Source organism: Pan paniscus, chromosome 1, assembly GCF_029289425.2.
Source record: "Pan paniscus chromosome 1, NHGRI_mPanPan1-v2.0_pri, whole genome shotgun sequence".
Classification (NCBI taxonomy): Eukaryota; Metazoa; Chordata; class Mammalia; order Primates; family Hominidae; genus Pan; species Pan paniscus.
This window is the reverse complement of record NC_073249.2, coordinates 154,139,268-154,165,744: the sequence shown is the minus strand read 5'-3', so window position 1 is coordinate 154,165,744 and position 26,477 is coordinate 154,139,268. Positions and strand designations below refer to the sequence as shown.

Genomic DNA, 26,477 nt, shown 5'->3' with positions numbered 1-26,477 from the left:
GGCGTATTGATTTTATTTTCTTTGATATATACCCAGTAGTAGTATTGTTGGATCATATGGTAGTCCCATGTTATTTTACTTTTTAAAGGAACTTCCCTACTGTTATCCATAATGGCTGTACTAATTTACATTCCTGCAACCAATGTATAAGATTTCCCCTTTCTTCACATCCTCATCAGCATTCCAATGGATTAAAGACTTAAATGTAAGACTCAAAATATTAAAACTATTAGAAGAAAATGTAGGCTGAATGCTTCATGACATTGATTTGGGCAAAGATTTTTTGAATAAGACCTCAAAAACACAATCAAAGTAAAAATAGACAAATGAGATTACATCAAACGAAAAAGCTTCTGCAGAGCAAAGAAAACAATCAACAGAGCGAAGAGACTACCTACAAAATGAAAGAAAATATGCACAAACTGAATCTGACAATGCGTTAGTATTCAGAATATGTAAGGAACTCAAAAAAATCAATAGCCAAACAACAGATATTTGATTTAAAAACGAGCAAAATATATGATTAGACATTTCTCGAAAGAAGACATACAAATGGCTAATATGTGCATGAAAAATACTCAACATCCCGAATCATTGTGGAAATGCAAATCAAAACCACAGTGAGTTACCACCTCACCTCATTTGGAATAGCTATTACAAAAAAAAAAAACCAACGTTATAGAATATGTTTTGAGCACCATGGAATTAATTAAAAATCAAGTAATTGAGATATCTAGAAAATCCCCAAATATCTGGAAATTTTAAAAAATACATTTTTTTTGTTTTTTGTTTTTGTTTTTGTTTTTTTTTTACAAATTTTATTTAGGTTTGGGGGTACATGTGAACGTTTGTTATATAGTAAACTCATGTCACAGGGGTTTGTTGTACAGAGATTATTTGATCACCCAGGTATTAAGCCTAGTATCCAATAGTTATTTTTTCTGCTCCCCTTCCTCCTCGCAAGTAGATCCCAGTGTCTGTTATTTCCTTCTCTGTGTTGATGAGTTATCATCCTTTAGCACCCACTTATAAGAGAGAACATGTGGTATTTGGTTTTCTGTTTCTGTATTAGTTTGCTAAGGAAAATAGCCTCCAGCTACATCCATGTTTCCACGAAAGACATGATCTTTTTTTTTTTTTTATGGCTGCATAGCATTTCATAGTGAATACATACCACATTTTCTTCATTCACTCTACTATTGATAGGGATTTACGTTGATTCCATGTCTTGCTCTTGTTACTGATGCTGCAGCGAACATTCATGTGTTTGTCTTTATGGTAGAATTATTTATATTCTTCTGAGTATATACCCAGTAATGGGATTGCTGGGTGAAATGGTAGCTCTGCTTTTAGGTCTTTAAGGAATAATAATACTGCTTTCTACAATGGTTGAACTAATTTACACTCTCACCAACAGTGAGAGTGAAAATGTTCCCTTTTCTCCACAATCTTTCAGGTATCTGTTGTTTTTTCAATTTTTTAGTAATAGCCATTCTGAGTGGTGTGAGATGGTATATCATTGTGGTTTTGATTTGCATTTCTCTAATCATCAGTGATATTGAGCTTTTTTTCCATATGCTTGTTGGCTGCATGTATGTCTTCTTTTGAGAAGTGTCTGTTCATGTACTTTGCCCACTTTTTAATGGGGCTGTTTGTTTTTCTCTTGTAAATTTGTTTTGGTTCCTTATAGATGTTGGATATTAGACCTTTTTTGGGTATTTGCAAAAATTTTATCCCATTCTGTAGGTTGTCTGTTTATTCTGTTGATAGTTCCTTTTGCTGTGCAGAAGCTCTAATTAGAAGTTTAATTAGATCTCATTTGTCAATTTTTTTGCTTTTGTTGTGATTGCTTTTGGTATTTTTTGTCATAAAATCTTTGCCCGTTGCTATGTCCAGGAAGGTATTACCTTGGCTGTCTTTCAGGATTTTACAGTTTTGGGTTTTACATTTGAGTCTTTACGCCATCTTGACTTGATTTTTGTATATGGTGTAAGGAACAGGTCCAGCTTCAATCTTCAGCATATGGCTAGCCAATTATCCCAACAACATTTATTGAATTGGGAGTTTTCTCCCCATTGCTTGTTTTTGTCAGCTCTGTTGAAGATCAGATGGTCATAGATACATGGTCCTATTTCTGCACTCTTTATTCTGTTCCATTGGTCTAGGTGTCTGTTTTTGTACCAGTACTATGCTGTATTGGTTACTGTATCTCTGTAGTATAGCGTGAAGTCAGGTAGCATGATGCCTCCAGCTTTGTCCTTTTTGATTAGGAATGCTTTGGTTATTCTGGCTCTTTTTTGGTTCCATGTGAATTTTAAAATAGTTTATTTTATTTTTTATTATTTTATTTAGTTCTGTGAAGAATACCATTGGTAGTTTGATAGAGTCACACTGAATCTGTAAATTGCTTTAGTCAATATGGCCATTTTAATCATATTGATTCTATCCATGAGCATGGGATGTTTTTCCATTTGCTTGTGTCTTCCCTAATTTCTTTGAGCAGTATTTTGTAATTCTCACTGTAGAGATCTTTCACCTCCCTGGTTAACTGTATTCTATTTTATTCTTTTTGTGGCAATTGTAATGGGATTGTGTTACTGATTTGGCTCTCAGCTTGGCTGTTGTTGATGTATACAAATTCTAATGATTTTCATACACTGATTTTTGTATCCTGAAACTTTGCTGAAGATTTTTATCAGCTGAAGGAACTTTTGAGGTTAAGACTATGGGGTTTTCTAGATATAGAATCATGTCTGCAAACAGAGATAGTTTGACTTCCTTTCTATTTGGATGCCCTTTATTTTTTTTATAGCCTGATTGCTCTGGCTAGGACTTCCAATATTATGTTGAATAGGAGTAGTGAGAGAGGGCATCCTTGTCTTGTGCCAGTTTTCAAGGTGAATGTGTTCAGCTTTTGCCCATTCGGTATGATGTTGGCTGTGGGTTTGTCATAGATGGATCTTATTATTTTGAGGTATGGTCCTTCAATACCTAGTTTATTGAGAGTTTTTAACATGAATTGGTTTTAAATTTGATCAGAAGTCTTTCCTGCATTTATTGAGAGAATCGTGTGGTTTTTGTCTTTAGTTTTGTTTATGTGATGAATCACATTTATTGATTTGCATATTTTTAATCAACCTTGCATCCTGGAGGTGAAGCCTACTTAATTGTGGTAGATTAATTTTTTAGTGTTGCTGGATTCACTTATCAAGTAGTTTGTTGAAGATTTTTGAATCCATGTTCTTCAAGGATACTGGTGTGAAATTGTCTTTTCTTCTTATATCTCTGCCAGGTTTTGGTACCAGGATGATGCCGGCCTTGCGAAATGAATTGGGGAGGAATCTCTCCTCAATTTTTTGGAATAGTGTCTGTGGGAATGGTACCAGCTCTTCTTTGTAAATCTTGTAGAATTAGCCTGTGAAGCCATCAGGTCCTGGGCTTGTTTTGGTTGGTAGGTTATTACTGATTCAATTTCAGAGCTCATTGTTGGTCTGTTCAGGGAATCAGTTCCCCCCTGGTTCAGCCTTGGGAGGTCATATGTGTCCAGGAATTTATCAATCTCTTATAGGTTTTCTAGTTTGTGTGCATAGAGGTAGGTGTTCATAGTAGTTTCTGATGGTTGTTTGTATTTCTGGGAGTTCAATGGTAACATACCCTGCATCATTTCTAACTGTGTTTATTTGCATTTTCTCTCTATTCTTCATCATTCATCTGTTTAGCAGCCTATTTTATTATTTTTTTCAAAAAAAAACAACTCCTATATTTGTTGATCTTTTAAATGGTTTTTTAATGTCTCAGTTTACTTCAGTTCAGCTCTGATTTGGGTTATTTTTTGTCTTCTGTTAGCTTTAGGCTTGATTTGTTCTTCTCTAATTCTTTCCATTGTGATGTTATGTTGTTAATGTGAGATCTTTCTAACTTTATGAAGCAGGTATTTAATGCTATGAATTTTCCTCTTAACGCTGCCTTAGCTCTGTGTCACAGAGATTCTGATATGCTATATCTTTGTTCTCATTAGTTTCAAAGAACCTCTTGATTTCTTCTTTAACTTCATTATTTACCCAAAAGTCATTCAAGAGTATGTTGTTTAATTTCCATGTAATCGCATGGTTTTGAGCAATGTTCTTAGCTTTGACTTTTATTTTTATTGTGCTGTGGTTTGAGAGTGTGTTTGGTATGATTTCAGGGTATTTTTTTGCATTTGCTGAGGATAGTTTTATGTCCAATTATGTGACCAATTTTAAAGCATGTGCCATATGGCAATGAGAGGAATGTATAGTCTGTTGGTTTGCAGTAGAAAGTTCTGTAGAGGTCTGCCCGATCCATTTGGTCCAATGTTGACTTCAGTTCCTGAATATCTCTATTTTCTGCCCCTATTATCTGTCTAATACTGTCAGTGAAGTGTTGGAGTCTTGCACTATTATTGTGTGACAATCTGTGTCTCTTTGCAGGTTATCTAAGAACTTGTTTTATCACTCTGGGTGCTCCTGTGTTGGGTGCATACATATTTAGGATAGTTAGGTCTTCTTGTTGAATTGAACCTTTTACCATTATGTAATGCCCTTGTTTGTCTTTTTTTTTTAATCTTTATTGGTTTAATATCTGTTTTGTCTGACATCAAGATTGCAATCCCTGTGTTTTTCTGTTTCCCATTTGCTTGGTAGATTTTCCTCCATCCTTTTATTTTGAGCCTCTGGGTGTCATTACATGTGAGATGAGTCCCCTGAAGACACAATAACAAAAGTTCTTGATTTTTCATCCCGCTTGCCACGCTATGCCTTTTAAGTTATGCTGGCTTGTTTGCACGGTTGCATTGTAGTGTCACTGGTATGTATAATTAACTGTGCTTTTGTATTAGCTGGTAGTGATCTTTCTATATTTACTTCTTCTTTCAAGATCTCTTGTAAGGCAGGTCTGGTCATAACAAACTCTCTCAACATTTGCTGATCTGAAAAGAATCTTATTTCCCCTTTGCATAGAAATCTTAGTTTGGCTGGATATGAAATTCTTTGTTGAAGATTTTTTCTTTAAGAATGTTGAATATAGGTCCTCAATCTTTTCTGGCTTCCCGGGTTTCACCTGAGAGGTCCACTATTAGCCTGATGGGCTTCCCCTTGTAGGTGGCCTACCCTTTCTATCTGCCTTTCACTTTCTTTCTTTCATTTTGACTTTGGAATTTCTGATGATTATGTGTCTTACAAAGAATCTTCTTGTGTAGAATCTTGTAGGCGTTCTCTGTATTTCTTGAATTTGACTGTTGGCTTCTCTAGCAAGGTTTGATAAATTTTCATGGACAATATCCTATATCCTGGATTTCCTGTATTGATAACTGATATCATACACAAAACATTGAAATATGTTCTCCAAGTTGTTTGCTTTCTTCCCCTCCTTTTCAGCAATGCCAATGATTCACATAGATTTGGCCTCTTTACATAATCCCATATTTCTCAGAGGTTTTATTCATTCCTTATTATTAGTTTCCTTTATTTTTGTCTGACTGTCTTATTTCAGACTGCCATTATTCATGTTCTGAGATTATTTCCTTTGCTTGGTCTATTCTGCTGTTAATACTTGCGATTACACTGTGAAATTCTTGCATTGTGTTATTCAGCTCTGTCAGATCTATTAGGTTCTTTTTTTTATACCGGCTATTTCATCCTTAAGCTCCTATATCATTTTATTGTGAAAAATTTGAAATGTTTCATGAATTTGTATGCCATCATTTCACAGGGGTCATGCTAATGCTCTCTGTATCAGTGCAGTTTTAGTATATGTGCTGCCCCAGTGGGCAGTAAACAACATACTTCTAAATAACTCCTGAGTCAAATAAGAATTCATAAGGGAAATTAGAAAACATTTCTAAAAACGGTAAAACAAAGTATCAAAATTTGTGTGATGTATCTAAAGCAGGGTTTAAAAAGAAATTCATAATTTCAAATCTATATAATTTAAAAATAAAAAGGTCAAAAATTAGTAATCTACAATTCCATTTGAGAAGCTAAGAAAAAAAGGGGAAATTAAATACAAATTAAGTAGAAGAATGCATACATTAAGGATAAGATCAGAAATCAACAAAATAGAAAAAATAGAGAGAAATAACAAAGCCTACAGTTGATTATGTAAAAAAATTAATAATGCTGACAAATCTTATCATCAGCAAGATTAAGACAAAAAAGACAAAACACAAACTACCAATAACTAGAATAAAAAACAGAATATCACTAAAGTTCCTATGGATATAAAAAATGATAAAGAAATATAAATAACTCAATGCCAATAGGTTTGACAATTATACAAAGGCGATTCTTTGGAAAATACAAATTAGTGAGACTGACAAAAAAAAACTACATTTGTAATCTATTAAAAAGGAATTAAATGTTATTAAAATATTTTCACAGGAAGACTAGAGATCCTGCTGATTTTGATAAGGCATTCTACTAAGCATTTTAGGATGCAAGAATATCAATTCAATAAAAACTTCCAGATAATGGAGAAGCTAACACTTTTCTTCTGATTTTAAAAAGCTGAGATAATCATGATGCCAAAAGATCTCTCAAATTAAAGACTAATAGCCCAAATGAAAAGATGTATAAATCTTATCACAAAATATTAACGAGTTGTAACCAGCAAAAAATAAATATGTATACATCATGACTCTGTGTGTTGATTCCTACTCAAATCATGAATGCAATTCATCACATTAAAAATAGAAAAAAAAATCAACTTTTCTTGTAAACTTTTCAATTTATGCAAAATAATCATTTAACACAATTCAGTATATAGAATAGGAATACTCAGCAAAATAGACAAAATGGGCATCTCTAATAAGAGGCATCTGAGAAAAACCTCGAGCTAGCACCATACTTAAATGGTCAAACGTTAGACATTTTAAGGAATAAAAAGTTCATCCATGATATTTTTTCTGATTTTTTATATCTTTATGTATAAAATTTCTATAAATAAAATTCACATATTTTAAGTGCAGGATTTAATTATTTCTGGTAAATGAATGGAATGATATGAGAACCATCACAATCAAGTTTTAGTACACGTCCATCACCTCAAAGAAATTTCTCATGCTCCTTTGCATTACATCTGTGCTCCAATCCCCCAACACCCATTGACTGCTAACTTTCTTTTACTGTTTCCCCTTTTTCTAGGATTTCATATAATCATACAGTATGTACTCTTGTGTATGGCTTCATTCACTTGGTGTGCTATTTTTGAGATTCATTCATGGTGGATGCTATTTGTATCAGTAGTTGATTTCTTATTATTGCTGAATAGCATTCCAATGTATAGGTATACTGTATTTTCTTTACTCATTAGCCAGATGAAGGATATTTGAATGGTTTACAGTTTATAGCTATGTTAGATAATACTTTTAAGACATTCAAATACACATCTGTGTTTGACATCTGTTTTCATTTTTCTTAGCAGGTAACTAAAATGGGAGGTGCTTGGTCAGTGGTGTACCTTTTTAAGAAGTTATAAATCACTTTTAAAGTGCCTGTACCATTTTGCATTCCCACCAGCCAATATATGAAGATTCTAGTTTCTCTACATATTCATGGTATTATCAGTTTTCTTCATTTTTAGTTATTTTAGGGAATGTGTAATAAAATCTCATTGTGGTTATAGTTGCCATTTTCCTAATGATTGATGATGTAGACCTCCTTTTTATGTGTGTTGGTCATTCATATATCTTCTTTTGGGAAGTGTTTCTTTAAATATTTGACCATTATTTATTGAGCCATTTTTCTTATTGTTAAGTTGTAAGCATTCTTTCTTTATACTGGATGCAATATATTGTTAGATGTATGCTTTGCAAATATTTTAAACCATTCTGTGGCTGCTTTTTCATTATCTTATATCTTTTTGTAAGTGACAGTTATTTCTTCTAAAATCTCATTTTTAAATTGTTTTTATGATTTTTGCATAAAAGAAATATATTAAATTATTTTAAAATGTATGTAAAATAAAAAGGAATTTAAAGAGTTTAAATATACATTTTAGAATAATTGTGTTAATTTCCACAAAACAATGCCAGGAATTTTACTGGTATTGTGTCAAATCTCTACATCACTTTGGGAAATCTGACATTTTATCTATATTGAGTCTTCAAATTCATGATCATGGTGTATTGCTCCATTTATTCAAGTCTTCTGTAATTGATCTCAGCTATATTTTATGATTTTTAGTGTGCAAGTCTTGAATATATTTTCTTAAACTTATTATTTCCATTTTTTCTGAAGCTATTTTCAATAAAATCAATTTAATTTTCTAATTTAATTTTCAGATTGTTGTTGCTGATAGAAATAAAACTGATGTTTATATTGATCTTGTTAAAATCATGTATTAATTTCCATAGCTATATGCATGATTATGTTCTACATCCTTTACTCAAATATGAGTGAATATATTTTTTTATCTGTTCTTATTACACTGTCTAGAATGTCCAATATTGTTGAGTGGAATTGGTGTAAGCAGACAACTTTGCTTTTTCAGAAGGGAAGACAGTAGAGGGCATCAGTCTTACCATTAAGTAAAATGACAGCTTAGGTTTTTAATATGTCCTTTGTCAGGATGAAGAGGGTGATTTCTATTGTTTTTAAGAGTTTCCATGCTAAATACGTGAATTTGTCAAGCGTTTTTGTGTCTATTGATATTATCTAATATTTAATTTATTCAGTTTACATAGTGTATTATATTGCTTTTCAGATTTTAAACCAAGCTTGCATATACTTGGTAATACTTTAATTCTTGCTGAGTTAGATTTACTGACATTTTGTTAAAGATTTTCACATCTTTGAGAGTCTGTGATATTGTTTCATAGTTATTTTGTTATTTTTTGCTTGTTCTATTGTTGTGTGATGTCTTTTTCTGCCTTTGGTGACAAAGTGGTACTGACCTAACAAAATTAGTCAGAAAGTAATCTTTTCTCCTCTATTTTGTAAAAAAGGGTGTCCAGGTTTGACATTAGTACTTTCATCATAGTTTTATAAAATTCAACAATGAAGTCACCAGGCCTAGACTTTTCTTTCAGGGAAGGTTTTTAATTAGTAATGAAATATTTTACTTGATATACAGACATTTACATTTTTCTGTTGTTTTTTGAATCAGTTTGGTAAAATAATTCAATGCCCACTAAGGTAATTACATGTGTTTTAAACATAAAAGAATTATGTATATAATACATATATGAGTATATATATATATATACCTATATGTACACCTATATATGTATACCTATACCTATATATATACATATGTATACCTATATATATATACCTATATTCATATAGGTATATATGAATAATAATACATGTTTTAAAAATTGTACCCCCATATTTGCCATTTCCAGTACTTTTAGTTTCTTCCTCTATATATGAATTACCATCTAATGTGATCTTTTTCACACTGAAGTTCATTTAGTTTTTTATTAAGTAGAATTATACCACCAATGAATTATATCAGTATTTTTTTTATTTGAAGTGTCTTTATTCCACTACTACTTGTAAAAAAAGAGTTCTGCTAAATATGGGATTTTTTACTGACAGCTTTTATGTTTTTGTTTGTTTCCTCACTTTTTAGCAACCTGAATAAGTCATTGCAAGGTTTTCTGGCTTCTGTCATTTCTGATAAGAAGTTAACTGTTAATCATATCATTGTTTCCTGCAACTGAGGTTTAATTTTTCTTTTCCTTTGACCAAGCTTTTCATTTTTATGTTAGTATGTCTAGCTCTGTGGTTTTTTTTCTTCTTCTTGTTTTTGGTGTGTTTATCATATTTCAGGTTGGATAAGTTTCTTGGGATCAGTATGGTTTTCGGTTTGTATTTTTAATTAAACTTCTTTCAAATGATTTTCTGCCTTCTGCCTGCCCCATCTTTTTCTGGAAAGCTATAAAATGTGTGCTAAAATATCTGATATTTTCCCACACATCTATGACAATTTTAAGTCAATTCTTTTTCTTTTTATAATTTGAAATGAACATCTACTGATCTATTTTAATCAATTACTGATTTATTTTGCCTTATCAATTCTGCTTTTGAGTCATTTAGTGAAATTTTCATTTCAATTATTGTATATTTTTATCTCAGAATTTAAAAAAATGTTGATACACAATGAGTATATGTATTTATGAGTTACATGTGTTATATTGATGCATGTATAAAATATGTAATGATCAAATCAGGGTAATTGAGATATTCACTGCCTCCAACATTTGTTATTTCTTTGTGATGTGAACACTTCAATTCTTCTAGCTATTTTGAAATATACAATAATTTATTGTTAGCTATAGTCATCCTACTGTGCTACTGAACACTAAAATTTATTACCTCTATCTAATTCTGTTTTTTACTCATTAACCAACCTCTTTTCATCCCTCTCCTCCCTGAAACTTTCCCAGCCTCTGGTAATCATCATTATACTCTCTACTTCCATGAAATCAACTCTTTAGCTCCTACGTATCAATGATAACATGTGAAATTTGTCATTTTATGCCTGGCTTATTTCACTTAACATGATGACTCCCAGTTCCATCCATGTTGCTGCAAATGACAGAATTTCATTCTTTTTTGTGGTTGAATTATATTCCATGTATAATACATTCGCTGTATTCATTTTTCTGTTAATGGGCACTTATGTTAATTTCATGTCTTTGTTATTGTGAAAAGTGTTACTATAAACATCAAAATGCAGATATCTGTTTAACATACTGATTTTTTATTTGTGTGTGTGTATATATATATACACTTGAGATATAAATATTTGTGTGTGTGTATATATATATACACACACACAATTGTATATATACACACACATTGTGTATATATATACACACACATTTGTGTATATATACACACGCATTTGAGATATATACATATATATGGCAGCGTGAGTTCTGGTTCAACATGGCAGGTATATTTTTAATTTTTTAATGAAAACTCCACACTTCTTTCTATAGTGGCTGTACTAATTTTCATTTCCACCAACTGTGTACCTGAGTTCTCCTTTCTCCATAAACTCATAAGCATCTGGTTTTTTTTTGTCTTTTTGATAATAGTCATTTTACTATCTCATTTGATATCTTTACTATCCTTTGATATCTCATTGTGATTTTGATTTGTTGATTTTATAGTTTTGTAGTATAGATTTGCATTTTGCTGATGGTTAATTATGTTAAGAATTCTTTCAAGTGCCTGTTAGCCATTTGCATGTCTTCTTTTGATAAATATCTATTCAGATACTCTGTCCATTTTTTAAAACAGATTATGTGGGTTTTTTTCTATTGAGTTGTTTGATTTTTTAAAATACATTTTGGTCATTAATCTATTGTCAGATAAATCTTTTCTTTCATTCTGTAGGCTGTATCTTTATTCCATTCACTGTTTCTTTGCTATTCAGAATATTTTTGGCATGATGAAATTCAGAAGTTTCTGATGAAGTTCAGAAATATTTTGGCATGACGAAATTCTATTTGTCTGTTGTTTGATTTTTGTTGCCTTACTCAAAATATCCTTGTGTAAATCAATGTCCTGAACCATTTCCAATTTTCTTATACTACTTCCAATATTTCCATTATTCCATTCCATTTCCAATATTTCTTCTACATTTCCAATATTTTATTCTACTATTTTCATAATTCCAGGTCTTACATTTAAGGCTTACATAAGTTTTGATGTGATTTTTGTATGTGGTAAGAGATAGGAGTCGTTTCATTCTTCTACATGTGGTTATCCAGCTTTTTAAGCGCCATTTATTGAAGAGGCTATTCTTTCCCCAGTGTATGTTCTTGGCGCTGTTGTCAAATATTAGTTGGTTGTAAGTGTGTGAATTTATTTCTGTGTTCTCTGTTCAGTTCAATTGGGTTATGTGTCTGCTTTTTTGCAAGTATCATGCTGCTTTGGTTACTATAGTTTGTAGTATACCTTGAAATCAGATAATGTGATGCCTCTAGTTTTGTTATTTTTGCTGAAAATTCCTAGGCTATTCAGGGTACTCTGTGACTTCATATAAATTTTAGTATTGCTTTTCTATTTCTGTGAAGCTTGTCACTGGTATTTTCATAGGTATTGCATTCGATCTGTAGCCCACTTTGGGTAGTATGAAACTTATTAACAATATTAATTCTTCCAAACCATGAACATGGGATAGCTCTCCTTTTTTTGTGTTCTTTTCATTTTTTATCAGTATTTAATAGTTTTATTGTATAGATTTTCACTTCTTTTATTACATTTATTCCTAGGTAGTTTTTTTAGTTATCTTTGCAGCTATTTGTAAATTGAATTTCTTTCTCAATTTTTTTTCAGATTAATTGCTGTTGGTGTATACAAATGTTACTGATTTTGTAAGTTGATTTTATAATCGGAACATTTACTTTTAAAAAATTATTATTATTATTATTATTATTATTATTATCATTATTATTATTCTGAGACAGAGTCTAGTTCTGTCACCCAGGCTGGAGTGCAATGGTGCGATCTGCGCTCCGTGATCTCCGACTCCCGGGTTCAAGCGAATCTCCTGCCTCAGCCTCCTGAGTAGCTGGGACTACAGGCGTGCACCACCATGCCCGGCTAATTTTTGTATTTTTAGTAGAGACACGGTTTCACCCCATTTGGTTAGGCTGCTCTGGAACTCCTGACCTCATGATCCGCCTGCCTCGGCCTCCCAGAGTGCTGGGACTACAGGCGTGAGCCATCTCTCCCGGCCTAAAAATTATTTCTACCAGACTTTGGTGGAATCTTTAGGTTTTTCTAAATATAAGATTAAGTCATAAATATCCCAATGAGTCTAAAAGAATGGATGAATTCTAGCAAGGAGAACTGGCAAGGAGCTACCTGCTCTCTCTACAGGCCTCTGGAATTCAGGAAGGAGGAGACCCCTTTGCCACCAGGGACATAGAGTTGGAAGGGAATATTACTTAGAGGAATGGAAGGGGCAGCAAGGCAGCTGATGTGGAGCCCAGCGGGTTTGGAGCCAGAGCCTCTGTAGTGGACCACAGCCAGGGATGGTGATTCCCCTGGGCTCCCCTGGCTTCCCTTAAGAAACTTTAGCTCTAGAGGAGCTATTGCAACTGAACTCTGGAGGGCAGTCTTGCCCATCAGATGGGGCCAGTCTGACCTGAGGACCCCTTGGTCTGCTGGCCTCTCCGGTGGCCCCAGCCTGGTTGCCTGCTTGCAGAGCAGCCTCGGGTGCCCTGGGGGCCTGCATCATAGCTTCTGTGCCAGGGGACCATGCCTGACCAGCAGAGAGCTTCAGCAAGCGGCCCTCACAGCCATGCACCAGCCCACCCACTCCCTCCCTACACAGCAGCTTCCCCCAGCCCACGGCAGCTATCATATAGCTTTGCCGGGGCATGTGCACAGGAGTGGGTTTTGCTTTCTTTGCCCTGCCAGCGCACGTGTGTGAGCACTCTGCCTTGCCACTGCTGCACTGGGAGTGTAGTCCACTTACCCGCCCCAGCACCACACCATCACACTCAGAGCTTTGGCAGGCACAGAGCCAGCCAGCCCTGTTCCGTTCCTGCCAGTGCAACTCCCAGCCATGGGAGTGAAACTATGCACAGAGAACAGCGGACCTTCCCCTGCCTTGAGTAACCACCCCTGCCTGTGGCACACAGAAAAAGCACACAGTCCTGCACCCTTCAGTGGCCCGCCTGGTGCCAAAACCATCACCAGCATGACCATGCACGCAGTTCCCAGGAGGGGCCCCCACCCGCCATCTCCCCTAAAGCCACATTGCTTCTGCTGTGGTGAATGCCTCTGTGGAGACAGGGCCCCCCAGCCCCCGCTAGCACCCTGCCACAGCCAAGGAGCACGCACCCTGCCATGCGCAAAGGCTGCTGCTGGCACATGCAAATGAGGAGGAGTCCCGCTGTCACCACACTATAAATGCTTTGGCTGAGACCATCCATTGGAGTGTAGTGACCAGTAGTTCAGGAGCACATCAGCGCCCCTAGTACCGTGGATTCCTAAACTTGAGAAGCCAGAGAACGAAGTCGAGGCACAATACAAGTCCCAGAGTTAGACCACGCAGTTCCAGAAACAAAGCCATTTGACTAAATCCACCTTATACCACAATCAAACCTGTGAGGTCATCAAATAGGAGATATATATATATAGCAAAGGTCAGCAACTGTAAAGATGGAAGGAACATAAGCCCACAAAGATGAGAAAGAATGACCACAAGAACCCTGACAACTCAAAAAGCCAGAATGCCTTCCTTCCTGCAAAAAACTGCATCACCTCTCCAGCAAGGGCTCTGAACCAGGCTGAGATGGCTGAAATGACAGAATTAGAATTCAGAATATGGTTAGGAACAAAGATCATTGAGATGCAGGAGTATGTTGAAAGCCAATCCAAGGACGCTAAAAATCACAATAAAACAATGCAGGAGCTGACAGACAAAATAGCCAGCATAGAAAATAATGCAACCAACCTGATAGAACTGAAAAACAAACTACAAGAGTTTCATAATACAATCACAATTATTAACAGCAGAATACACCACATGAAGGAAAGAATCTCAGAGCTTGAAGACTGGCTTACTGCAATAAGACATCAGACAAGCATACAGAAAAAAGTAATGAAAATGAGTGAACAAAACCTCTGATAAATATGGGATTACGTAGAGAACAAATCTATGACTCACTGATGTACCTGAAAGAGATAGGGAGATTGTAAGCAACTTGGAAAACATATTTTAGAATATCATTCGTGAGAACGTCCCCAAACTAGCTAAAGAGGCCAACATTCAAATTCAGGAAATTCAGAGAACACCAGTAAGACAGTTCATAAGAAGATCAATCCCAAGACACATACATCAGATTCTTCAATGTTGAAATGAAAGAAAAAATGTTAAAGGCAGCTAGAAAGAAAGGTCAGGTCACCTACAAAGGGAAGCCCACCTGGCTAACAGCAAGTCCCTCAGCAGAAACCCTACAAGCCAGAAAAGATTGGGGCCAATATTCAACATTCTTATTAAAAAGAAATTCCAACCCAAAATTTCATGTCTGGACGAACTAAGCTGCATAAATGAAGGAGAAATAAGATATATTTTAGATAAGCAAATACTGAGGGAATTCATTACCCCCAGATATGTCTTACAAGAGCTCCTGAGACTTAATTCTAAGACCTCAAAGTATGAAACTACCACCAGAAAACATTGGGAAAATATTCATGATATTGGTCTGGGCAAATATTTTTGGGGTAATACTGCACAAGCACAGGCAACAAAAGCAAACATGGACAAATGGGATCACATCTAGTTAAGACACTTTTGCACAACAAAGGATACAATCAACAAAGTGGAGAGACAACCCACAAAATGGGAGAAAATATTTGCAAACTACAACTACCCTCTGACAACGGGTTAATAACAAGAAGATGTATAAGAAGCTCAAACAACTCTATTGGAAAAAAAATCTAATAATCTGATAAAAACATTGTCAAAAGGTTTACATAGATATTTCTCAAAAGAAGACATACAAAAGCCAAACAGGCATATGAAAAGGTGCTCAACATCATGGATAATGAGAGAAACGCAAATCAAAACTACAGTGAGTTATCCTCTCACCCTAGTTAAAATGATTTTATCCAAAAGACGGGCATTAACAAATGCTGGTGAGGATGTGGAGAAAAGAGAACTCTTCTACACTGTTAATGGGAATATAAACTAGTACAACCACTATGGAGAACAGTTCAGAGGTTCCTCAAAAAATTAAAACTTAAACTATCATATGATCTACCAATCCCACTACTGGGTATATATCCCAAATAATTTTAAAAAATCAGTTTATCAAAGAGATGGATACACTCCTATGTATGTTGCAGCACTGTTAACAATAGAGAGGATTTAGAAACAACCTAAGTGTCCACTGACAGATGAATGACTAAAGGAAATGTGGTTCATATACACAATGGAGTACTATTCAGCGATAAAAAAAGAATGAGATCCAGTCATTAGCAACAACATGGATGGAACTGGAGATCATTATGTTAAGTGAAATAAACCAAACACAAAAAGACAAACATTGAATGATCTCATATATTTGTGGGATCTAAAAATAAAATCAATTAAACTTATGATCATAGAGAGTAGAAGGATGGTTATAAGAGGCTGGGAAGGGTAATGGTTTGTTGGGAGGGACAAAGGGATAGTTAACGGGTACAAAAAAATAGAAAGAATGAATAAGACCTACTATTTGATAGCACAATAGGGTGATTATACTCAGGAATAACATAATTGTATATTAATCCCAGCAATTTGGGAGGCTGAGGCGGGTGGATCACCTGAGGTCATGAGTTCGAAACCAGGCTGGCCAACATGGTGAAACCCTGTCTCTACTAAAAATACAAAAATTAGCCAGGCATGGTGGCAGGCACCTGTAATCTCAGCTGCTCAGGAGGCTGAGGCACGAGAATCACTTGAACCCAGGAGACAGAAGTTGCAGTGAGCTGAGATTGCACCACTGAACTCCAGCCTGGGTGGCACAGCGAGACTCCATCTCAAAAAAAAAAAAAAAAAAAAAAAGTAGAAATATCTCAATTTAAAAACCTAACATCACAAATAAAAGAACACAAACCTAGCAGAAGACAAGAAATAATCAAAATCAGAGCTGAACTGAAGGAGACTGGAAAACAAAATACCATTCAAAAGATCAATGGATCCAGGAGTTAGTTTTTTGAAAAGATTAATGAAATAGACTGTTAACTAGACTAATAAAGAATAAAAGAAAATAAACACAATTAGAAACAGCAAAGGATACTACCACTGACCTCACAGAAATATAAATAACTATCAGGGAATATTATGAACACTTCTATGCACGTAAACTGGAAATTCTAGAAAAATGAATAAATTTCTGGACACAAACCCCCTCTCAAGACTGAGCCAGGAAGAAATGGATTCCTTAAACAAACCAATAACAAGCTTCAAAATGGAATCAGTTATAAATGGCCAACCAACCAAAAAAGCTGAGAACAATCTCCATCTATATCCATGTTGCTGCAAGGGACATGATTTTTGTTTTTTATTGTTGTTGTTGTTTGTTTGTTTGTTTTAATGGCTGCCTAGTATTTTATGGTGTATATGTAACTCATTTTCCTTATCCAGTCCACTGTTGATGGGCATCTTGGTTTATCTCACATCTTTGCTATTGTGAAGAGCACTGCAATGAACACATATGCCGTGTGTGTGTGTCTCTTTGATATAATGAATTATTTTGGGGGGTTATATACCCAGTAGTGACATTTTTTGATCAAATATTAGTTCTGTTTTAAATTCTCTGAGAAATCGCCAAACCGTTTTCCACGATGGCTGAAGTAGTTTGTGATTTCACCTTTCTTGACTTAAAGTCTATTTTAGCTGATATAAGTAGAGACACTCCTGCTCTTTTTCCCTTTCCATTTGCATTGAATAGCTTTTGCCATCCCTACATTTTTTTGGCTTTGCGTGTCTTTATAGATGGACTGATATTCTTGAAGACAGCAACCTGTTGGGTCTTATTTTTTTAATCCTTTCAGCCACTCTATAACTTTTAATTGGTTAATATCATCCACTTCTATTCAAGGTTCTTATTGATAGATAAGAGTTTACTATTGCCATCTTATAATTTGTTTTCTGTGGGAATTTTTTGGTAGATTCTTAATCCATTTTTTTCTCTATTATTATCCTTCTTTGTGGTTAAGGTTAAGTGATTTTCTCTAGTAATATGTTTGATTCCATGCTATTTATGTTTACTTTATCTATTACAGATTTTTTTTGTGGTTACCATGTGGCTTACAAAGAATATCTTATAACAGGTTATTTGAAACTATCAACAACTTTGATCTCAAAGAAAAGTATCAAAAGCAAATCCTACACTTTTAATACTACAGCCCTATATTTTGACTTTTGATGCTTCATTTTACTTTTTTTATGTTGCCTACCTCTTAACAAATTATTGTAGTTATGTTGTTTTCAATGGTTTTGCTTTTGGTCTTTACAGTCTAATATGTGTTTTACTTACCAAAATCACAGTATTAGAATATTATGAATATCTCTGCTTTCTTATTTTACTAGTGAGTTTTATACCTTCAGATTTTTTGTGTGTTACCTGGTAGCATCCTTTTTTTTTTTAGATTGAAGAAGTCCCTTTAAATTTATTGTATGATATATCTTGTTTGATCAATTCCTTCAGCTTTTGTTTATCTGGAAAAGTATCTGTCCTTCACATTTAAATAACAGCTTTGCTGGGCTACAGTATTCTTGGTAAGCAGGTTTTATTTTCCTTCAGTAGTTTGAATACAGCATCTTACTCTCCTCTGGTCTGCAAGTCTTCTGCTAAGTAATCTGTTGAAAGCCATATAATGACTCCACTTCTTGTGTTATGTTTCTTTTCTCCTGCTGCACTGAATTTTTTTTTTTAGTGTTTGGATTTGCTAATTTGATTATGATATAACTTGGGTAATTCTTCTTTGTGTTGAAAGTAATTGGTGATTTCTGAGATCCCTATACGTGGATGATCTTGTCTTCCTCTTCTTTTTCTAGATTTAAAATATGTTTGTTATTTCCTTAAATATGCTTTTTAAGCTTTTTCTATTTTAATCTTCTTAAGGAATTCCAATTACATGGAAATTAGTTTACTTGATGGTGTCCCATAAATTTTGTATGCCTTTGTCATTGTTTTTAATTCTTTTTTTCTCCTCTGATTAGATAATTTTACATGTTTTGTCTATAAGCTTGCTAATTAATTCCTGTTTGATCAAGTCTCCTGTTGAAGCTTTCTAATGAGGCTTTTATTTAAGCTGTTGTATTACTTATTTCTAAGCTTTTCTTTGGGATTTGCTTTTAATTTATTTCTCTGTTGAATTTCTCATTTTCATCCTGAATTGACTTTCAAATTTTATTTACTTTGTCATCCATTTTTAAAAATGATTCTCTGATCTTCCTTCAGAGGATGATTCTGATTTCACTGTTAGAAATTCCACAGATCTTCAGTTCTTCTGAGTTCATTACTGGAGCTCTTGGTGGTGTTTGTTGTTTCCTTTGGTGGTGTCATATTTCCCTGACTTTTCACAATTCTTACATTTTTACATTGATGACAGCCCATTTGTGGAGACAGCCAACTCTTTCAGTTTTTGCAAGTGTTCTTTGGTGATGTTAGACATTTACTTTCCAGTATCAGAGCATAATAAATATTGGCCTTTACTGTTTTCCATTCTGGAAAAAACTTACAGTGATCACCAGAACTAAATCACTGCACTGGAGCTAAATCATTGTCTTGTCATCATATCTTTGTCCAGGGAAGACTTAAAGTGAGCACCAGAGCTTAATTACTGTCCTGAACTATATTGCTTCCCCGCTATTTTTCCCAGTCTGGAGAAGCGTTAAGCAGGCACCGGAACTTAATTCCACAATTTTGTTTCCAAACCAAGGGAAGGCTCCACCAGAGCTTCTGAGATTTGTGAAAAATCTAGCTAGGAGTTTGGGCCTCCATTTAAATTGTGCCCCTGAAGTGCCTTGATATCAGCTAGTATTTTCAACATGGTTTCCCTGCTGATTGAAGTGTTGAGTAACCACCAAGATCTGCATACCAGTCACTGTGATCAGCATCCTTCTCTTTGTCCCCAATTCATCCCAGGTAGTCTAGACCTCCTTGCATTCCCAGTGGCTCCTGTGGGATGGTATGGGAGTGACCTTCCCATGAAGATTCCTAAACAAGCAGGGAGATGGAACATCTACTCCAATTTCCTCCTCTCACCTTGGCAACCATAAGTCTAAGAAAATTATCTGTGAATGGCATTATGCCAGGTTACAGGAGGGGTTGGCACAGACTGAAATGATTTTTTTTTTTTTACTGGTTGTAACTTCTCTCAATTAGGCATCTCTTTAAAGTTCTGGTGTATTTAGGCTGGTATTCTTGTTTTTGAATCGTTTCTAGTTGTATTTTTTTGAGGTTAGTAATGCTGGGTGACTCCTCTATTTGGCCATCTTGCTGACATCACTTTTATATCCACAACTTCTGTTTGTCTTTTTATATTGAGATTCCTAACGTGATTATTTTTTGTATATTTGCCGTTAGTTCTTTGAAGTGTTAATAAAAGCTGCTTCAAAGTATTTTTCTGCTAACTCTGAGTTGGAATCAATTTTGATTGACTTTTTAAAACCCTTGCATATGTATCAATTTTTTTATTGTCTAGTAATTTCTTGGTAAAATTACTAGTCATAAAATTACTAGTCATTAAATTTGAGCATTGTAGATAATACATTGTAGCAACTCTTGATTTTGTTTTGTTCTTCAGAAGTTTGTTTGTTTTTTGCTTTAGAAGGGAATCAGCTTGTCTCAACTCAAACTGTGAACAGTATCTCCATCATGGGATGCATAGTTTAGTGTGGTTCTCTGGAAATATCTCTTGTTCTCAGTTTATCAGTAAGTCAATGCTTTGTTTGAGTGGAGATTATAGTTAGATATTAGAATCCAATAAAGCTTATTCTTTACTGCATGACTTGTGTTTAGGTTGAGGGAAACTTTTAAAGTTGTTAAAAATTCAAAAATATCGCTAGTGTTTTAATTTTTTCAGGCTCTCTAGGATCTTCTGGTGGCATATATATTTTAGCAGAGAGAAATGTGTGGGGAGTTTCTTAACTCAGCCTATCTGTGCCTTTTTTCTTCCAAAATTGTCCCTTTAAATTTCTAGCTGTTCTTCTCCTCTCTGAACTAAGTCCCCTACCTCTACCACTAAAACTGTAGGACTTTGTCACCTATTTTCTAAGGGGTGAGAGTATCCTTGGGCAAGAAGATCACAAACTCACTCTCTGATCTGATGCAGCAATGTTCTATGAATAAACAGTTATAAAATTGTTGCCTGCTCGGGTTGATTTTCTAGTGGCCTAAAATTCATGTTTTTATTTTAACAATTTTATCCCATCTTACATAAGTTTTATGCTGAGATTAATGCCAACATCTTTTCATGTGGCCATAACCAATGTAATATTTTAATTAAATCTCTGCACTTGCCTTTCTCTAATCTTTAGCAGAAAACTTCAGTTTTGCTTTTTAAAAAATATTTTTTCTCTACAAAATATTTTTTAAAAAGCAGAACCATATATGCTTTATATTATCTATCCTTTAAAATAAAGCATATTTATGTGTGCTTTATATCTTTAAGATTTGATATAAATGTTGCTTCTACTGGGAAGCCTTACTGTATTTCCTTAGAAATATTTACTTGGCTCTTCATCTGGATTTTCATAGAAATCCATTTTTGTCTGTTTTAGCAGATTTCATTCCTCATTATAATTACTATTATGGTTACCTATTGTCTGCATTTAACCACTAATAATGTAGATAATTCAATGTAGAGGGACATGTGACTTGTACATCATATGCATTTAATATATGATTGCAGAATTTATGGTTACATACAACTAATTCCTGGCATCTTACAAAGGTCATTTCAGTAGCCATCTTTTTTTAAAACTAATAACTATATGGTTTTGAGTAAATTATTGAAATGCTTTTTCTGGATAATCTTTCCCTCTGCCTTTTGGATCCATGTATACTCATGTTTACTTCCCATTTCTCTCTATTATTAATTGTATAACTTCATGCATGTTACTTATTTTTTGTACTTTACTTTCTTCACCCAAAATGGAAAATTGATACCTCACAGAATTTTTGTAAGAATCATGGAAATATCATATACAGTGTTCACTATATATGCCAGGGACATGATTGGTGCTGTCTAATTTGAATTGTTTTCTGCAATTCAGTGCTGACCATGTTTCTATGTCCCAGGCATAGAAAAAGAGTAACGTTAAACTCTCAGCAATGTCATGTTGATGTATGGGAAACACAAGGATCCCAAATTATCTGCCAGGTATCTACTATTGCAGAAGTTCTTTAAAGTATATGTATAGTGAACTCATTGCAGAAAAAATACAGACTCTATAGCACACATCTTGTCCTTATAGTAGTTATCGAAGATTGAACATATGTGTTTACGGTTTGTCAGTGACATGCTTAATTACATTATTAACAGACACAATGTCATTGGTAATTTTCTCCAAGATTCCTCAAAGCTCCAAAGCATTTGAAAGAGATTTTAGTATTTCTGTTCCTACTCTGGAAAAATAACCTATAATTTAACATTGTAAACCAATTGTGCATCTCAAAGATCACTATTATTGCCTTATTTTCTGATAGTTTTCTCCTCCCATGAGCTTGTGTGGGAGGGAAAAGAAGTAGTGGACCTGAAATTCCACCAAATGTGACAGTATGTGGCCAGTAATGTGCCATCATATTTGCTTTAACCCTCACAATAAATCTGAAAGACAAATATTATTGACCATTTTATAGCAGGGAAAGTGGTACAGAGAAGTTAGTCCTGTTGCTTAAAGTCACGCAGCTTTGAAGAGCAGAATTAGGGTTCAGAGTCAAGCCTTTTAAATCTGAAGTTTATGACTCTCTTCTAAAACACCACTTATATGAAGGACTTTGAACAAATGATACCATATTGTAGTAGACCCAGCAATAACACTGTTTCATGCTGTGCCAAATGACTATCTTTGCAATATATAAAACAACATGACATAACTGTGACATAGTCATTTAAAAATATTTGTAAAACCACCACAAAAATGCCTTTTATAATTTCAATTGTGAGTAATGCCAAGAATGTTAACTCTTGAAATGTTAACTTGTGTATATACTCATGCTGTGTGCATATTAATATAAGCTTATTTTATATACATAGATCTAATACTTTTCAAATGCCATTGTTTTCACTAGATTGAACTGTCATCTGCTTTAATAACATGAAATTCTTATTTCATATCAGTATCACAAACAGCTACACTATGTTTTTTTTGACAAGCTGTATTTTTACTTTATGCTTTATTCTTGAAGCTTCAAAAATTGATACCAGTTCTTTTCAAGACAATGTGTTCAACACAATGAGGTAAAAATACTTTTTCTTCTTATATTATCGAGTAAAATTCTAGGTGATAGAGTTCAAATATAAACTTTGTCTCCACTCATAACTCAGAAGCTTGTGGAATGCCTTGATAGTTTGGCAAACATGTTAGATTTCAGTTGTAAACAGTGATACTATGTATTCACAAATGCATTCATATTTTAAATGTGTATTTTCTTGTTTGTGTTTCTGGTTTTTAAATATTGTGATTCCTGATTAAAGTATCTGCTAAAAACTTTTAATTTTTTTAAGTGTATGATAATGTTTTTAACTCTATGTCTTTTCACATAAAAAAGGCATAGAAATTTTTCACAGAGTGAAAAGATAGAGAGTTAAAACACATCATCTATGCCTCTAGAACTTAAGTAGAGGCTACATTAATTAAAAATGGATACTTACAGAAATGTACATTTTTTCATTAATATCTCTAAATACATAAAAATGTGAGATAATCTATATATTTGCATGTCCATACATGTGTATATATATATGTGTATATATATAATATAATACCTTATATATATAATAGCTATGAATACTCACATTTATCAAGCAATTACTACATGACAGATACAAATCCAGATTTTGTGTAGTGAGAAGTTTAAATAACTTAGAAAAACTTCTGTAGGTAAAAATAAAATACAAAATGAGAAATACAAAATTAAGTATGAATATGAATATTTACTTGGAATAAGAATATAAATCATTTCCAGTTACATAATTTCAAAAATCTAACAAATCTAAAACATGGACGATTCCAGAAAAGTAATACATTTTATTACAATAGCTCTAAAATCTACTTTTTTTGGTTTTATGTTCTTTGATTATTTCTTCATATGACAATTATTTTGTCTTTTTTTTTCTCAAAGGGAGAAGAGAAAGGTAATTCCATCTTTCCATTAGGATGACTGGTTTTATTTAATGATAGTTTAGAAAAGATTCTCTCAGCCTAATAATTCATCTTTGGTAATGCCATGTAATTTTTTGGATTGTTGTCAACTTTGGAAAAACTTTCACAAAATTTCTTTCATATATTATTGTAAGATTTCAGAGTCGTTTAGGTATTTTTGTGCAGTTACTCATCTTCAATATTCTTTGAATTAACAATACCTATTAAATAATTTGTCATTTCTATTTCCTTACTGCAGTGGCTTATATCAGTATTTTGTGTTGAATTCATAAAAAAAAAAAACAACTTTTCCGCTATGAAAAAAATCTTCATTAATTAATTGGACTCTTAAATTAGTCAAGCCTATATATTATTTGTAGTAAAATCTTTTGCTTAATGAATTGCTGACTTTGGAATGACCTGAAAATTATTTTAATTCACTTCTTATTGCTACAGTAATTTCTACTGAATTTATATAACAACACATGCAAACATTGTTTTATTTTATATTTCACTTATAATTGTATATCTTGCTTTATCAAATATTTCTGACAGAAGAAAAAATCTATTTTCACTTGGCGTTTAGGAAAAGTAAATTTTTTGCTTACCATTTTACATGTTATTAAAAGAATTGCTTACTGGTTTGCTTTTGGTTTCCTAACTTTGTTTTTTCTTCACTATACACATACTTCTGTTGCCATGGGCCAGAGGACACTTTCTCATATTATGAGTCAACCTCTGGCCCCTCTTCTAGAGGTCAAAATTCTGGGTTAGTTTGCAGAGTGAGCAGTAGCAAGAATTTTTCTGGAAGCCATTTCTATACTTTCATGGCTTACATATCTACCATGAATTCCTTGACTAACTATATCTAACCATAAAGAAAATGACTTCTAATCACAAGAGTATATCCCATGAAATCCAGACAAATTATTGTTCTAACCCAAATTCCCTTAGCAAAATTTCCCATATAGTAGATATCACTCCAATGGTATCATAGAAAAGGGAAAGTATAATGAATGAGAAGAATATGTGAAAAAGTGATAGGTCTTCCCTAACTCTAAATAACCCACTTACTTATTTTCAGATTTTGCAAAAATCCTACACTTTGCCAGGACCTCTCTAGGGCATTTGAAATATATATTATTTTCATGATAAAGTTACCCTATTTATAGTTCACATAGAGTATTTTCATACATTCCACATAGAATATATTCTACATATTCCACACAGAGTATTTTGTCTAATCCTCATACACATTTTTTGAGGATAAACTGCTTTAGTGTTATAAACAAGCATATTGAGAAAGAGAGAGAGAAACTGCGTGACTTTCAAAATTATAGCTAGAACCCTGGCAATTTGATTCTGAAATCTATTGTCTTATCTCTGCCAGGCATTTTTAATTGCATGGGGAAAATTGACTTCAGAGCATGTCAGTGGTTATGATTTGTTTTGCATCTGATCAAGTTAACCATTGATTATGCTAAGCTTCATTTAGATTTAGATTCTCTTCACTCACACAGAACTGAAGTGTGTAACAGCCTCAACTTGCCTTAACCTAGGCAATCCTTTTATCCATAACAAGCATGAAGACTAGAAAAAATGCAGATACAAAGCTAATGGAAAGAAGAGCAGATTCAATGTTATGATGCATTTTGCTATATACCAATGAAAATAAATAAATTATAGCTGCATTCCTCTACATAGATAAACATAATGAAGAAGATGTTTACCATTAAGAGGAAGTTGTTGAAGTTTGTAAAAAGTATGATTCCATTTATATAAAGTTCAAAATATAGGCTGTGTGTGTGTGTGTGTGTGTGTGTGTGTGTTTGTGAATAGACCATGGAAATGAAAATGAGAATCACAAAATTCAGGATAGTGGTTGTAGAGTTGGTGGGGAAAGGAGAATAGAATCATAGAAATGAACAAAGGAAACTTCAAAAGTATTTGTGCTGTTCATTTTATTGTTATTTCATAAGGCTTAGAGACATGTTTTAAATATCTTAGATGTTAAATATTTAATTGAAACAATCAACACATTTCAATGGGATTTGAAATAATTAGGTGGGTAGTGGGACAGTTTTGGGCTGAGAAAGACCAAGCCAAAGAAATGTAGGCAGAAGTAGCATAATTGGGTGAAATTGGGAGCTTGACAAAAAGTTTTCAGGCTTGGAGATTCTTATTCTGAGGATATCTTCATGAAAAAGCACATCTAAATGTAGGTCAGAATTTGAGAGAATGGACTCATTGAAATGCCCAAGTGAGGCAGAAACATCAATGTCCATTGTTCAAGTTGAGTCATATATCCCCAATAAAAATATATTAGTTTGTTTTCAAGCTGCTGATACAGATATACCCGAAACTGGGAACAAAAAGAGGTTTAATTGGACTTACAGTTCCACATGGCTGGGGAGCCCTCAGAATCATGGCAGGAGGTGAAAGGCACTTCTTACATGGTGGTGGCAAGAGAAAAAGATGAGGAAGAAGCAAAAGCGGAAACCCCTGATAAACCCATCAGATCTTGTGAAACCCATTCACTCTCAAGAGAACAGCACCTGAAAAAATGGCCCCCATGATTCAACTACCTCCCCATGAGTCCCTCCCACAACACATGGGAATCCTGG

General features: G+C 33.9%; 1 long non-coding RNA gene and 1 other non-coding gene across 3 annotated transcripts in view; one reads left to right on the top strand and one right to left on the bottom strand.

The window, feature by feature from the left end:
- The window catches only part of LOC134731091 (uncharacterized), a 480,758-nt gene that overhangs the window by 439,050 nt on the left and 15,231 nt on the right, over positions 1-26,477 (top strand). For both annotated transcript variants that reach the window (XR_010113162.1, XR_010113161.1), the window contains one exon: positions 12,315-12,352. This is a non-coding gene — a long non-coding RNA (uncharacterized LOC134731091). The remainder of the gene's footprint in view (positions 1-12,314; positions 12,353-26,477) is intronic.
- On the bottom strand, positions 5,686-5,792 carry LOC112438348 (U6 spliceosomal RNA). Its single transcript, XR_003026794.1, has one exon. It is a non-coding gene; the product is annotated as a U6 spliceosomal RNA (small nuclear RNA).